Below are 15,538 nucleotides of genomic sequence, written 5' to 3' on the forward strand. Positions count from 1 at the left end.
AGCAAGTGGAGAGTTAGTTTCCCCCCCCCCCCCACAATTCCCATTGACTTCAGTTTTACTAGGGCTCTTTGATGCCATACTCAATCAAATGCTGCCTTGTTCTCAAGGGCAGTCACTCTCACCTCACCTCTGGAATTCAACTCTTTTGTCTATGTTTGGACCAAGGCTGTAATGAAGTCTGGTGGAACCCAAACTGGGCATCAGTGAGCAGGGTATTGATGAGTAAGTGCCACTTGATAGCACTGTTGACGACACTTTCCATCACTTTGCTGATGATTGAGAGTAGACTGCCGGGGCGGTAATTGGACGGATTGAATTTGTCCTGCTTTTTGTGGACAGGACATACCTGGGCAGTTTTCCACATTGTTGGATAGATGCCAGTGTTGTAGCTGTACTGAAACAGTTTGGCTAGAGGCGCAGCTAGTTCTGGAGCACAAGTTTTCAGCCCGACAGCTGGGATGTTTTTTGAGCCCATAGCCTTTGCTGTATCCAGTGCGCTCAGGCACTTCTTGATATCACGTGTAGTGAATCGAATTGGCTGAAGGCTGAATTCTGTGATATTGGGGACCTCAGGAGGAGGCCAAGATAGATCATCCACTCGGCACTTTTGGTTGAAGATGATTGCAAACGCTTCAGCCTTGTCTTTTGCACTCACGTGCTGGGCTCCACCATCATTGAGGATGGGGATATTCATGGAGCCTCCTCCTCCCGTTAGTTGTTTAATGGTCCACCACCATTCATGACTGGATGTGGCAGGACTGCAGAGCTTTGATCTGATCTGTTGATTGTGGGATCGTTTAGCCCTGTCTATAGCATGCTGCTTCTGCTTTTTAGCATACATGTAGTCCTGTGTTGCAACATTCCCCAGGTTTGCAGCTCATGGCCCAGAAATTCGGGTCTCCACGGGTGAGTACGCACGGGGTACTCACCCGTAAGCCCAATGGAAGTGCTGGTTTCCTGCATGCACTGCGCATGCGCGGGAAACCGGCTCTTCCGTTCCCCTGAAAACAGGGGTTCAGATGTCGAACGCGTGCGCGGGAGAGGCTGCGCGTGCGCATCGAACTTCGTTTTTTTTTACAGGTTTTCCCAGGAGGGTAAGTCTCCAGAAGTTACACATTTAAAAAGCAGGCATAAGGCCTGCTTTTTACAAGGTAAGTGGTGAATTAATTAAAATTAAAACATTTTTTCCACAGGTTTATTATTTTTAAATAAGTTAAAGAAAGGTAAGTTTATTTTTTAGCCCCATTAGAGAATAAAATTATTTTTTTCAAAAATATAAATAATTGTTTAAAATAGTTATTTCATGTAATTTATAGTTTATTTAAAAAATGTGATGGTTTTTTAAAAATTTATTTGAAGATTTAGTGATGTTTTGGGGCCTGTAGTATTTCTAAGTTTGACAGCATTTCCTGTCAGATTTATGAATGGAGCATTCCCTGCTCTGATTGGCTCCCCATGGCCCACGTGATCCCAGGGGACACATCGAACTAACTGCGCCCCTGGGATACGCAAGCACTGCACGCCGGCAGCTGGAGCAGGCCCAGGATCGGAATCCCACGCGGGCCCAGAGCTCAACGGCCGGCGCGCAAGGTAAGTGCAGGTCGGAGGCTTACACCCGCGGGAAGCTCCCGACCCGAATTTCTGGGCCAATATTCCCAGCTGAGAGCTGTCAATTAGACATACCCTAAGTAGCATATTGCTGAAATCATTACCTATTCCACAAAAGAGTGGGCCTGAAATGATGGTGCTTCTGACAGCGTATGCACAGTGAAGCACATGCGCTCCTGGGATCCCTGGGCCGTTACGCAGGCGTACACCTACAGGCCCAGGACCCGAAGAGTCTGAAGCTCCGGAGACACCGGGTAAGTTCGGATTTATTTTTCACCTCCGACTGCAAATTCAGGGCCAATATATTGGGTTGGAAAAAAGTTTGAATAGTTTACAAGTAGGTCTCCTGTGATTTTACCAACAATATTCTGGCAGCAGCAGCGGCGAGACCGGCCCTGGAGGAGCCTGAGCGACAGCGGGGAGTATAAGGAGCGGGACAGAGAGCGAGGCCCAGACTCACCGGCAGCGGCAGCAGCGAGACCGGCCCTGGAGGAGTCTGAGCGACAGCGGGGGAGTATAAGAAGCGGGACAGAGAGCGAGGCCCAGACTCACCGGCAGCGGCAGCAGCGAGACCGGCCCTGGAGGAGTCTGAGCGACAGCGCGGAGTATAAGAAGCAGGACAGAGAGCGAGGCCCAGACTCACCGGCAGCGGCAGCAGCGAGACCGGCCCTGGAGGAGCCTGAGCGACAATGGGGAGTATAAGGAGTGGGAGAGAGAGCGAGGCCCAGACTCACCGGCAGCGGCAGCAGCGAGACTGGCCCTGGAGGAGCCTGAGCGACAGCGGGGAATATAAGGAGCGGAACAGAGAGCGAGGCCCAGACTCACCGGCAGCGGCAGCAGCAAGACTGGCCCTGGAGGAGCCTGAGCGACAGCGGGGAGTATAAGGAGCGGGACAGAGAGCGAGGCCCAGACTCACCGGCAGCGGCGAGACCGGCCCTCAACAGGCAACATTCGAAAGTGAAGTCAGAGATTAAAAGTGACGTTGGCACAAGGGAAGCAGCTGATTGGTGAGTAGTGGGTGAGTTTTTTTTAAAGTTTAAATCTTGTTCTGTTAAGTTAGTTCTTAGTCTTTAAATAAAGGGTAGTTCTTAGTCTTTTAAATAAAGGTTAGTACTTAGTCTTTTAAAGAGTCTGTTAGATAAAGCGATGACAGGAATGGCAGGGCAGCTCAGTCTAGCGGAGTGCACATCCTGTGGCATGTGGAAAGTCATGGACGCTTCACGTTGCATGGATGACTACATGTGCAGTAAGTGTCACCAGCTGCAACGACTCGAGCGACAGTTTACGGAGCTTGAGCAGTGACTGGAGTCACTGTGGTGCATCCACGAGGCTGAGAGCTACGTGGATAGCACGTTTAGTGAGGTGGTCACCCAGCAGCCTAAGAGAGAGTGGACAGAGAGCAAGTGGGTGACCGCCAGACAGAAGAAGACCAGGCAGGCAGTGCAGGAGGCCCCGGAGTGCATCTCGCTCTGAGTACTGGTGGGGGCGATGGTCCCTCTGAGAAGTGTAGTCACAGCCAAGTCCTCGGCACCATGGGTAGCTCCGCTGCACAAGGGGGGGGAGGAAAACTAGTGGAGGAGCAATAGTGGTAAGGGATTCAACAGTGAGGGGAGCAGGCAGGCGTTTCTGCAGCTGCAGATGTGACTCCAGGATGGTATGTTGCCTCCCTGGTGCCAGGGTCAAGGATGTCACCGAATGGCTGCAGAGCATTCTGGGGGGGAAGAGGGTGAACAGCCAGCTGTCGTGGTCCATATCGGTACCAATGACAGAGTTTAGGGAGCTAGGAGTCAGATTAAAAAACAGGACCTCAAAGGTAGTAATCTCTGGATTACTCCCAGTGCCACGTGCTAGTGAGTCCAGAAATAGGAGGATAGAGCAGATGAATGCGTGGCTGGAAGGATGGTGCAGGAGGGAGGGCTTTAGATTCCTGAGGCATTGGGACCATTTCTGGGGGAGGTGGGACCTGTACAAGATGGACGGGTTGCACCTCAACAGAGCTGGGACCAATATCCTCGCGGGGCGGGGGGGGGTGCGGTTTGCTAGTGCGGTTGGGGAGGGTTTAAACTAGCTTGGCAGGGGGATGGGAACCTAAGAATAGAATCAGGAGGGAGGGAAGAAAAACTGGAATTGGAAAACGAAAACATAGAAAGTAAATTGGAAGGACAGAGGAATCAAGGGCTAGATAGTAGTCAACAAGGAGGTTTGCCTGTACTAAATGGTATATACTTCAATGCAAGGAGTATAGCGAACAAGGCAGATGAGCTGAGGACACAGGTAGATACTTGGGACTATGATATTATAGCTATTACAGAGAGGTGGCTGAAAGAGGGGCCGGTATGGCAGCTCAACATTCCTGGTTACAGGATTTTCAGACAGGATAGAGAGGGAGGTAATAAGGGAGAGGGGGCCACGGTATTGATTAAAGAAACTATTACAGCTGTGAGGAGTGATGATATGTTGGAGGGATCATCAAACAAGGCCATATGAGTCGAATTAAAAAACAAAAAAGGGGTGATCACACTGCTGGGAGTGTACTATAGACCCCCAAACAGTGAGAGGGAGATAGAAGAGCAAAGATGTAGACAAATTTCTGAGAAGTGCAAAAACTATAGGGCAATAATAGTAGGGGATTTGAAATACCCCAATATTAACTGGGATGAAATTTGTGTGAAGGGTATAGAGGGTGCAGAATTCCTAAAATGCATCCATGAGAACTTTTTTAGCCAGTATGTAGCAAGCCCAACAAGGGAGGGGGCTGTTCTGGACATAGTTTTAGGGAATGAAGCTGGGCAGGTAGAAGGTGTATCAGTGGGGGAGCATTTTGGTGCTAGTGACCATAATTCTGTTAGATTTAAGGTAGTTATGGAAAAGGACAAGGATAGACCAGGAATAAAAATTCTAATTTGGGGAAAAGCAAATTTTGCTAAGCTCAGAGGGGATTTAGCCATAGTGGACTGGAAACAGCCACTTGAAGGTAAATCAGTGTCAGAGCAATGGGAGGCATTCAAGGAGGAGATCTGGAGGGTTCAGACCAAATATGTGCCCTTAAAGAAAAAAAGGTGGGACTAACAAATCTAGAGCCCCCTGGATGTTTAGCGACATACAGGGTAGGATAAAGAAAAAAAGGGAGGCTTATGACAATACCAAGGGCTAAATACTGCAGAATCTTTAGAGGAGTACAGAAAGTGCAGGGGTGCAATTAAAAATGATATTAGGAAAGCAAAGAGAGAGCATGAAAAATTCTTGGCAAGTAAAATCAAGGAAAACCCAAAGATGTTTTATAAATATATTAAGAGTAAGAGGATAACTAAAGAAAGGGTAGGGCCTATTAGAGATCATGAGGGTAATCTGTGTGTGGAGGCGGGAGACGTCGGTAGGGTTCTTAATGAATACTTTGCGTCTGTTTTCACAAAGGAGAGGGGCGAAGCAGACATTGCTATCGGGGAGGAAGAGTGTGAAATATTAGATGAAATAAACATAGTGAGAGAGGAAGTATTAAGGGGTTTAGCAGCTTTAAAAGTGGATAAATTCCCAGGCCCAGATGAAATGTATCCCAGGCTGTTAAGTGAAGCAAAAGAGGAACTAGCAGAGGCCTTGACCATACATAAGAACATAAGAAATAGGAGCAGGAGTAGGCCAATCGGCCCCTCGAGCCTGCTCCGCCATTTAATAAGATCATGGCTGATCTGATCCTAACCGCCAATCTACTATCACAGAACCATCTCCTGAATCTAACAGAATTAGACACACAAAATAGGAGCAGGATCAGGCTAGACGGCCCCTGGGCCCGCTCCGCTATCCACAGGGCCATGACCGATCCGAACCTAGACTCATGTCCAAATTCCTGCCCGCTCCCCGTAACCCTTAATTCCCTTTACTTCTAGGAAACTGTCTATTTCTGTTTTAAATTTATGTAATGATGTAGCTTCTACAGCTTTTTGGGGCAGCATATTCCATGGACCTACCACCCTCTGAGTGAAGTAGTTCCTCCTCATCTCAGTTTTGAAAGAGCAGCCCCTTATTCTAAGACTATGCCCCCTAGTTCTAGTTTCACCCATCATCGGGAACATCTTCCCTGCATCCACCCGATCCAACCCCTTCACAATCTTATATGTTTCAATAAGATCGCCTCTCATTCTTCTGAACTCCAATGGGTAGAGTCCCAATCTACTCAACCTCTCCTCATATGTCCATCCCCTCATCCCCGGGATTAACCGAGTGAACCTTCTTTGTACTGACTCGAGAGCAAGTATGTCCTTTCTTAAGTATGGACACCAAAACTGTACGCAGTATTCCGGGTGCGGTCTCACCAATACCTTGTACAACTGAAGCAATACCTCCCTATTTTTATATTCTATCCCCCTAGCAATGAAAGCCAACATTCCATTGGCCTTCTTAATCACTTGCTGCACCTGCATACTAACCTTTTGAGTTTCGTGCACCAGGACCCCCAGATCCCTTTGTACTTCAGTACCTTCCAGTTTCTTGCCATTAAGATAATAACTTGCTCTACGATTTTTCCTGCCAAAGTGCATAACCTCACACTTTCCAGCATTGTATTCCATCTGCCAAATCTCTGCCCACTTACTTAGCCTGTCTATGTCCCCTTGAAGGTTTTTTATGTCCTCCTCACTCACTACTTTCCCCCCCATCTTAGTATCACCTGCAAACTTTGATATGTTACACTCGGTCCCCTCCTCCAAATCGTTAATATAGATTGTAAAGAGTTGGGGACCCAGCACTGACCCCTGCGGAACACCACTAGTTACTGATTGCCAGTCTGAGAATGAACCATTTATCCCAACTCTCTGCCTTCTATTAGATAGCCAATCCTCTATCCATGCCAGAATATTACCCTCAATCCCGTGATTTTTTATCTTAAGCAATAATCTTTTGAGTGGCACCTTGTCAAATGCCTTTTGGAAGTCTAAATACACTACGTCCACTGGTTCCCCTTTATCCACCCTATACGTTACTTCCTCAAAGAACTCCAGCAAATTTGTCAAACATGACTTCCCCTTCATAAAACCATGCTGACTTTGTCCTATTAAATTATGATTATCCAAATGTCCTGTTACTGTCTCCTTAATAATGGACTCCAAAATTTTACCTACTACAGATGTTAGGCTAACCGGTCTATAGCTCCAGCCTTCTGTCTACTGCCCTTTTTAAATAAGGGTGTTACATTAGCAGTTTTCCAGTCTGCCGGGACCATTGCCGAGTCCAGGGAGTTTTGGAAAATTATTACCAATGCATCCACAATCCCTACCGCCACTCCCCTCAAGACCCTAGGATGTAAGCCATCAGGTCCAGGTGATTTATCCGCCTTGAGTCCCATTATTTTACTGAGTACCACTTCCTTAGTGATTTTGATCGTGTTTAGCTCCTCCCCCCCTTTAGCCCCCTGTTTGTCCAGTGTTGGGATATTCTTAGTGTCTTCTGCTGTAAAGACTGATATAAAATATTCATTCAGTGTTTTTGCCATCTCCATATTTCCCACCATTAATTTCCCGGTCTCATCCTCTAAGGGACCAACATTTACTTTAGCCACCCTTTTTCTTTTTATATAACTATAAAAGCTCTTACTATCTGTTTTTATATTTTTTGCTAATTTACTTTCATAATGTCTCTTCCCTTTCTTAATCAATCTTTTTGTTATTTTTTGCTGTCTTTTAAAGTTTTCCCAATCCTCTATCCTCCCACTAGATTTGGCTACCTTATATGCCCTTGTTTTTAGTCGAATACTATCCTTAATTTCTTTACTTAGCCACGGATGGCTGTCTTTTCTTTTACACCCTTTTCTTCTCAGTGGAATATATATTTTTTGGAAGTTCACAGAAATCACAGAAACCCCACAGTGCAGATAGAGGCCATTTTCGGCCCATCGAGCCTGCACCAACACATATCCCACCTGATCCCCGTAACCCCACGTATTTAATCCCCCTAACACTAAGGGTCAATTTATCATAGCCAATCAACCTAACCCGCACATCTTTGGACTGTGGGAGGAAACTGGAGCACCCGGAGGAAACCCACGCAAACACGGGGAGAATGTGCAAACTCCACACAGACAGTCACCCGACGCCGGATTCGAACCCGGGTCCCTGGCGCTGTGAGGCAACAGTGCTAACCACTATGCCATTGTAAAATAACTCCTTAAATGTACACCACTGATCATGTATCGTCTTACCCTTTAATCTATTTTCCCAATCCACTCTACTCAATTCCGCTCTCATACCTTCATAGTCTCCTTTATTCAAGCTTAGCACGCTTGTTTGAGATCCAACCTTCTCACCCTCTAATTGAATATGGAATTCAACCATGTTATGGTCACTCATTCCAAGGGGATCCTTTACTAGGACATTTTTAATTAATCCTGTCTCGTTACACAGGACCAGATCTAAGGTTGCCTGCCCCCTGGTTGGTTCAGTTACATACTGCTTAAGAAACCCATCCCTAATACACTCAATGAACTCATCCTCAAGGCAGCCCTGCCCAATTTGATTTGTCCAATTAATATGATAGTTAAAATCCCCCATAATTATAGATGTTTCCTTATTACAAGCCTCAACTATTTCCTGATTGATACTCCGTCCAACAGAGTTGCCACAGTTCGGAGGCCTATAGACTACGCCCACTAGTGTTTTTTTCCCCTTATTATTCCTTACCTCCACCCAAACTGTTTCATTGTCCTGATCTTTTGACCCAATATCATTTCTCTGTATTACAGTGATTCCTTCCTTTATTAACATAGCCACCCCACCTCCCCTTCCTTCCTGCCTGTCCTTCCTGATTGTTAAATAACCTGGTATGTTTAATTCCCAGGCATTGTCACCCTGCAGCCATGTTTCTGTAATGGCCACAAGATCATACCCATATGTAGTTATTTGTGCCATTAACTCATCTATTTTGTTACGAATGCTACGTGCATTCAGATAGAGAACTTTCAAAGATGTTTTGTGACACTTAGTTCCTGCTTTTGCCCTTTTTATTACTTTACCTTTTACTCCATACCTTCTGCCCCTTCCTGACATGCTCTGGTTTTTAATTTCCCCACTGCTACCTAAGTCTATGACCTTCTCTGTTGTCATTTTTATTATTTGCTCTCTAGGAACCTCCCCCCCCACTAGTTAGTTTAAAGCCCTCTCTACAGCCCTAGCTATATGATCCGCCAGGACTCTAGTCCCAGCACTGGCCAAGTGAAGCCCGTCCCAACGGAACAGCTCCCTCCTGCCCCAGTACTGGTGCCAGTGTCCCAGGAAGCAAAACCCATTTCTCCCACACCAGTCTTTGAGCCACGCATTTAACTCTCTAATTTTATTTGTCCTAGCCAAATTCGCTCGTGGCTCAGGTAATAATCCAGAGATTATTACCCTTATGGTTCTGCTTTTTAATTTGGCCCCTAGCTGCTCAAACTCCCTCAGCAGAACCTCCTTCCTTGTCCTATCTATGTTGTTGGTACCAACATGGACCACGACAACTGGATCCTCCCCCTCCCACTCCAAGTTTCTCTCCAGTCCAGAGGAGATGTCCTTAACCCTGGCACCGGGCAGGCAACACAGCCTTCGGGACTCTCGCTCTCGGCTGCAGAGAACTCTATCTATCCCCCTAACGATACTATCCCCGACCACTACAACATTTCTTTTAACTCCCCCCACTTGAATGGCCCCCCGCTCCACGGTGCTGTGGCCAGGTTGCTCATCCTCCCCGCAGTCCCTGTTCCCATCCTCACAGGGAGTAAGAGCCTCGAACCTGTTGGACAAGTGCAAGGGCTGCGGCTCCTCCAACACTACCTCCTGGATCCCCGTACCTGCCTCACTTCTAGTTACACCATCCTGACCCTGGCCACGGACTACATCTGAATTAATTAATCTAATTGGTGTGACTACCTCCTGATACACAGAGTCCAGGTAACTCTCCCCCTCAGAGAAATGTGCAAATAATAGGGTAATAATAATGGGGGATTTCAACTTCCCCAATATTAACTGGGATAGTCAGAGTGTGAAAGGCACAGAGGGTGTAGAATTCTTACAGTGCATCCAGGAGAGCTTTTTGAGCCAACATGTAGAAGGTCCTACAAGAGAGGGGGCGGTACTGGACCTAATTCTAGGGAATGTGGCCGGCCAAGTGGAAGAAGTGCTAGTAGGTGAGCACTTTGGTGACAGTGACCATAATATGGTGAGATTTAAGGTGGTCATGGAAAAGGACAGGGATGGGCCGGAAATAAAGGTTCTAAATTGGGGGAAGGCCGATTTTAATAGGATAAGGCAGGATCTGGCCAAAATGGACTGGGATCAGCTACTTGTAGGAAAATCCGCATCGGAGCAATGGGAGGCTTTCAGAAGGGAGATTGAGATCATACAATGGCAACATGTTCCCGTAAAGGTCAAGGGTGGTTCCAAAAACCACAGGGAACCTTGGATGTCAGGGGATATACGAGAATGGATTAGAAAAAAAGGAGGGCTTTTGGCAGATACAAAAGGCTAAAGACGGAGGAAGCCCTAGAGGAGTACATAAAGTGCAGGGGGATACTTAAAAAAGAAATTAGGAGATCAAGGAGGAGCCATGAAATAACACTGGTGAGCAAAATAAAGGAAAATCCTAAGATGTTTTATAAGTATATTAAAGGTAAGAGGATAACTAGGGAAAAAATAGGGCCCATTAGGGACAAAAGTGGCAATCTGTGTGTGGAGCCGGAAGATGTAGGAGGGGTTCTAAATGAATTTTTTGCATCTGTTTTCACTATGGAGAGGGACGATGTAGACATAGAAATAGGGCGGGGGGACTGTGATATGCTCGAACACATTAACATCGAGAGGGAGGAGGTATTGGCGGTTTTAGCAGGCCTAAAAATGGATAAATCCCCAGGCCCGGACGAAATGTATCCCAGGCTGCTGTGTGAGGCAAAGGAAGAGATTGCGGGGGCTCTAACACACATATTCAGAACCTCTCTGGCCACAGGGGATGTGCCAGAGGACTGGAGAACCGCTAATGTAGTTCCATTATTCAAGAAGGGGAGTAGGGAAAAACCGGGGAACTACAGGCCAGTGAGCCTAACATCAGTGGTAGGAAAATTATTGGAAAAAATTCTGAGGGACAAAATCAGTCTCCACTTGGAGAGGCAAGGATTAATCAGGGATAGTCAACATGGCTTTGTCAAGGGAAGATCATGTCTGACTAATTTGATTGAATTTTTTGAGGGGGTGACTAGGTGTGTGGATGAGGGCAACGCAGTGGATGTGGTATACATGGATTTCAGTAAGGCCTTCGATAAAGTCCCGCACAGGAGACTGGTCAAGAAGGTAAGAGCCCATGGAATCCAGGGTGCCTTGGCACGTTGGATAAAAAACTGGCTTAGTGGCAGAAGGCAGAGGGTGATGGTCGAAGGTTGTTTTTGTGACTGGAAGCCTGTGGCCAGTGGGGTACCACAGGGATCGGTGCTGGGTCCCTTGCTGTTTGTGGTCTATATTAATGACTTGGATATGAATGTAAAAGGTATGATCAGTAAGTTCGCGGATGATACAAAAATTGGTAGGGTGGTAAATAGCAAGGAGGGTAGTCTCAGTCTGCAGGACGATATCGATGGGTTGGTCAGATGGGCGGAACAGTGGTAAATGGAATTTAACCCGGAAAAGTGCGAGGTGATGCACTTTGGGGGGACTAACAAGGCAAGGGAATACACAATGAATGGTAAGACCCTAGGCAAGACGGAGGGTCAGAGGGATCTGGGTGTGCAAGTACACAGATCCCTGAAGGCGGCGGAACAGGTGGATAAGGTGGTAAAAAAGGCATATGGGATACTTGCCTTCATTAGCCGAGGCATAGAATATAAGAGCAAGGAGGTTATGATGGAGCTGTATAAAACACTGGTTAGGCCACAGCTGGAATACTGTGTGCAGTTCTGGTCGCCACACTACAGGAAGGATGTGATAGCTTTGGAGAGGGTGCAGAGGAGATTCACCAGAATGCTACCAGGGCTGGAACGCTTCAGCTATGAAGAGAGACTGGGCAGATTGGGTTTGTTTTCCTTGGAGCAGAGGAGGCTGAGGGGGGACATGATTGAGGTGTACAAAATTATGAGGGGCATAGATAGGATGGATACTAAGGAGCTTTTTCCCTTAGTAGAAGGGTCAATAACTAGGGGGCATAGATTCAAGGTAAAGGGCGGGAGGTTTAGAGGGGATTTGAGAAAGAACTTTTTCACCCAGAGGGTGGTTGGAGTCTGGAACTCACTGCCCGAAAGGGTTGTGGAGGCTGGAAGCCTCACAACATTCAAGAAGCATTTGGATGAGCACTTGAAATGCCATAGCATACAAGGCTACGGACCAAATGCTGGAATATGGGATTAGATTAGACAGGGCGTGATGGCCGGCGCGGACACGATGGGCCGAAGGGCCTCTATCCGTGCTGTATAACTCTATGACTCCCTGATGTGTCTCAGTATTTGAAGCTCGGACTCCAGCTCTTCAACACGAAGCCGGAATTCCTCGAGCAGCCAACACTTACTGCAAATGTGATCACCGTGAGCATCAATGGTGTCCACCAGCTCCCACATATTGCAGCAGCAACACATCGCCTGATCTCCCATTCTATGTAATTAATTAAATTTATTAATATTATTCTTAAATACACTCTGCCTCAATTCTAGATGGTGAATATCACACCTTAGAAACTATAAACCAAGGAGATTTAAGCTTAAAAAGGGAGAAATACTTACCAACCAATCACTTACCCGCTTTGTGGTGACGTCACACCTTGAATACTTTTTACCTCTCTCCTTCCCTGAGATTGGAGATTGGTGAGGCCTACCTGAGCCTCTGGGGCCTCTTGTAGTCGCTCTGCTGCTCAGCTCCGCCTCCACCCGCTGCCGATGCCGCACTGGGGCCTACCTGAGCCTCTGGGGCCTCTTGTAGTCGCTCTGCCACTCAGCTCTGCCTCCACCCGCTGCCGATGCCGCACTGGGGCCTACCTGAGCCTCTGGGGCCTCTTGTAGTCGCTCTGCCGCTCAGCTCCGCCTCCACCCGCTGCCGATGCCGCACTGGGGCCTACCTGAGCCTCTGGGGCCTCTTGTAGTCGCTCTGCCGCTCAGCTCCGCCTCCACCCGCTGCCGATGCCGCACTGGGGCCTACCTGAGCCTCTGGGGCCTCTTGTAGTCGCTCTGCCGCTCAGCTCCGCCTCCACCCGCTGCCGATGCCACACTGGGGCCTACCTGAGCCTCTTGTAGTCGCTCTGCCGCTCAGCTCCGCCTCCACCCGCTGCCGATGCCGCACTGGGGCCTACCTGAGCCTCTGGGGCCTCTTGTAGTCGCTCTGCCGCTCAGCTCCGCCTCCACCCGCTGCCGATGCCGCACTGGGGCCTACCTGAGCCTCTGGGGCCTCTTGTAGTCGCTCTGCCGCTCAGTTCCGCCTCCACCCGCTGCCGGAGGACAGCTAATGTGGTACCCTTGTTTAAAAAGGGAGAAAAGGATAGACCGAGTAATTACAGGCCAGTCAGCCTTACCTCGGTGGTGGGAAAATTATTGGAAAGAATTCTGAAGGACAGGATAAATCTTCATTTAGAAAGACGGATTAATCAAGGATAGTCAGCATGGATTTGTTAAGGGAAGGTCTTGTCTGACAAACTTGATTAAATCTTTGGAGGAGGTAACAAGGAGGGTAGATGAGTGTAGTGTGTTTGATGTAGTGTACATGGACTTTAGCAAGGCTTTTGATAAGGTTCCACATGACAGACTGGTCACAAAGTTAAAAGCCCATGGGATCCAGGGCAAAGTGTCAAGTTGGATTCAAAACTGGCTCGGAGGCAGGAAGCAGAGGGCAATGGTTGATGTGTGTTTTTGTGACTGGAAGGCTGTTTCCAGTGGGGTTCCGCAGGGCTCAGTACTAGGTCTCTTGCTTTTTGTGGTATATATCAATGATCTAGACTTGAATATAGAGGGTATGATTAAGAAGTTTGCAGATGATACTAAAATTGGCTGTGTGGTTGATACTGAAGAAGGAAGCTGTAGACTGCAGGAAGATATCAATAAATTGGTCAGGTGGGCAGAATAGTGGCAAATGGAATTCAATCCAGAGAAGTGTGAGGTAATGCATTTGGGGAGGGCTAACAAGGAAAGGGAATGCACATTAAATGGTAGGACACTGAGTAGTGTAGAGGAACAAAGGGACCTTGGAGTGCATGTCCATACAATCCCTGAAGGTAGCAGGCCAGGTAGATAAGGTGGTTAAGAAGGCATATGGAATGCTTGCCTTTATTAGCCATGGCGTAGAATACAAGAGCCGAGGGGGAATTCAGAAATTTGAATGACGACCAAAAACTCCCATACCTACTAGGGGAAGAGAGAAATTGCGTAACACTAGCGGCACACTATGTTACAGCTTGCCATAAACAGAGGGACAACCACTAAAGATAAGATAAGAGTATATATAAATTATATGAAAGTATATTTATACACTCAGGGATATATCTGTTTATACACTGTATGGATAGATCTGTATTTTTGTGAACAAACATGAATGTTTTCCGATGCTTTGGCAACATAAGATGTAACTTGTCATGCCAATAAAGCGATTTGAATTGAAAAAAAAAAAGGGTGGTTATGCTTCAACTGTATAAAACACTAGTTAGGCCTCAGCTGCAGTACTGCATGCAGTTCTGGTCACCACATTACAGGAAAGATGTGTTTGCACCAGAGAGGGTACAAAGGAGATTTACAAGGATGTTGCTGGGAGTAGAGAATCTTAGCTATGAGGAAAGACCGGATAGGCTGGGTTAGTTTTCCTTGGAACAGAGGAGGCTGAGGGGAGACCTTATTGAGGTGTATAAAATTATGAGGGGCCTAGATAAAGTGGATAGAAAGGACCTATTTCCCTTAGCAGAGGGGTCAAAAACCAGGGGGCACAGATTCAAAGTAATTGGTGGAAGGTTTATAGGGGATTTGAGGGGAATTTTCTTCACCCGGAGGGTTGTGGGGGTCTGGAACTCACTGCCTGAAAGGGTGGTAGAGGCAGAAACCCTAACCACGTTTAAAAAGTACTTGGATGTGCACTTGGGATGCTGTAACCTGCAGGGCTACAGACCAAGAGCTGGGAAGTGGGATTAGGCTGGATAGCTCTTTGTTGGCCGGCGCGGACACGATGGGCTGAAATGGCCTCCTACCGTGCTGTAACTTTCTATGATTCTATTCTATGATTAATCCTGGAATTCATATAGAACAATTAATTGTACTCCAAAAAGGAAATGCTCTTTGTGTTGGAAGTTTACATTTCTTCAATGACATCTGCAGTGCCTGTTTGAATATCACCATGATGTCGTTAACTGTGTGAGGCATACTTTAACTCTTGGTTACCGTACTTCAGATCAAAACAGCTCTACTGTGTATTACAGGACTAGAGTCAATGGAGTATAAAGTGCAAAGATAATGAAGCTGTCCATGCCCGCATGCAACCAGACCTGGACGACGTTCAGGCTTGGGCTGATATGTGGCAGGTAACATTCACGCCACAGAAGTGCCAGGCAATGATTATCTCCAACAAGTGAGAGCCTAACCACCTCCCCTTGACATTCAACAGCATTACCATCACCGAATCCCCCACCATCAACATCCTGGGGGTCACCGTTGACCATAAACTTAACTGGATCAGCCACATAAATACTGTGGCAACAAGAGCAGGTCAGAGGCTAGATATTCTGTGGCGAGTATCTCACCTCCTGACTCCCCAAAGCCTTTCCACCATCTACAAGGTACAAGTAAGGAATGTGATGGAATACTCTCCACTTGCCTGGATGAGTGCAATACCAACAACACTCAAGAAGCTCGACACCATCCAGGACAAAGCAGCCCGCTTGATTGGCACCCCATCCACCACCTTAAACATTCACTCCCTCCACCACCGGCGTACCATGGTTGCAGTGTGTACCATCTACAAGCTGC

This window comes from Somniosus microcephalus, chromosome 23 (assembly GCF_052327205.1).
Source record: "Somniosus microcephalus isolate GS21.2 chromosome 23, FLI_Smic_1.0, whole genome shotgun sequence".
In the NCBI taxonomy this organism is placed as follows: domain Eukaryota; kingdom Metazoa; phylum Chordata; class Chondrichthyes; order Squaliformes; family Somniosidae; genus Somniosus; species Somniosus microcephalus.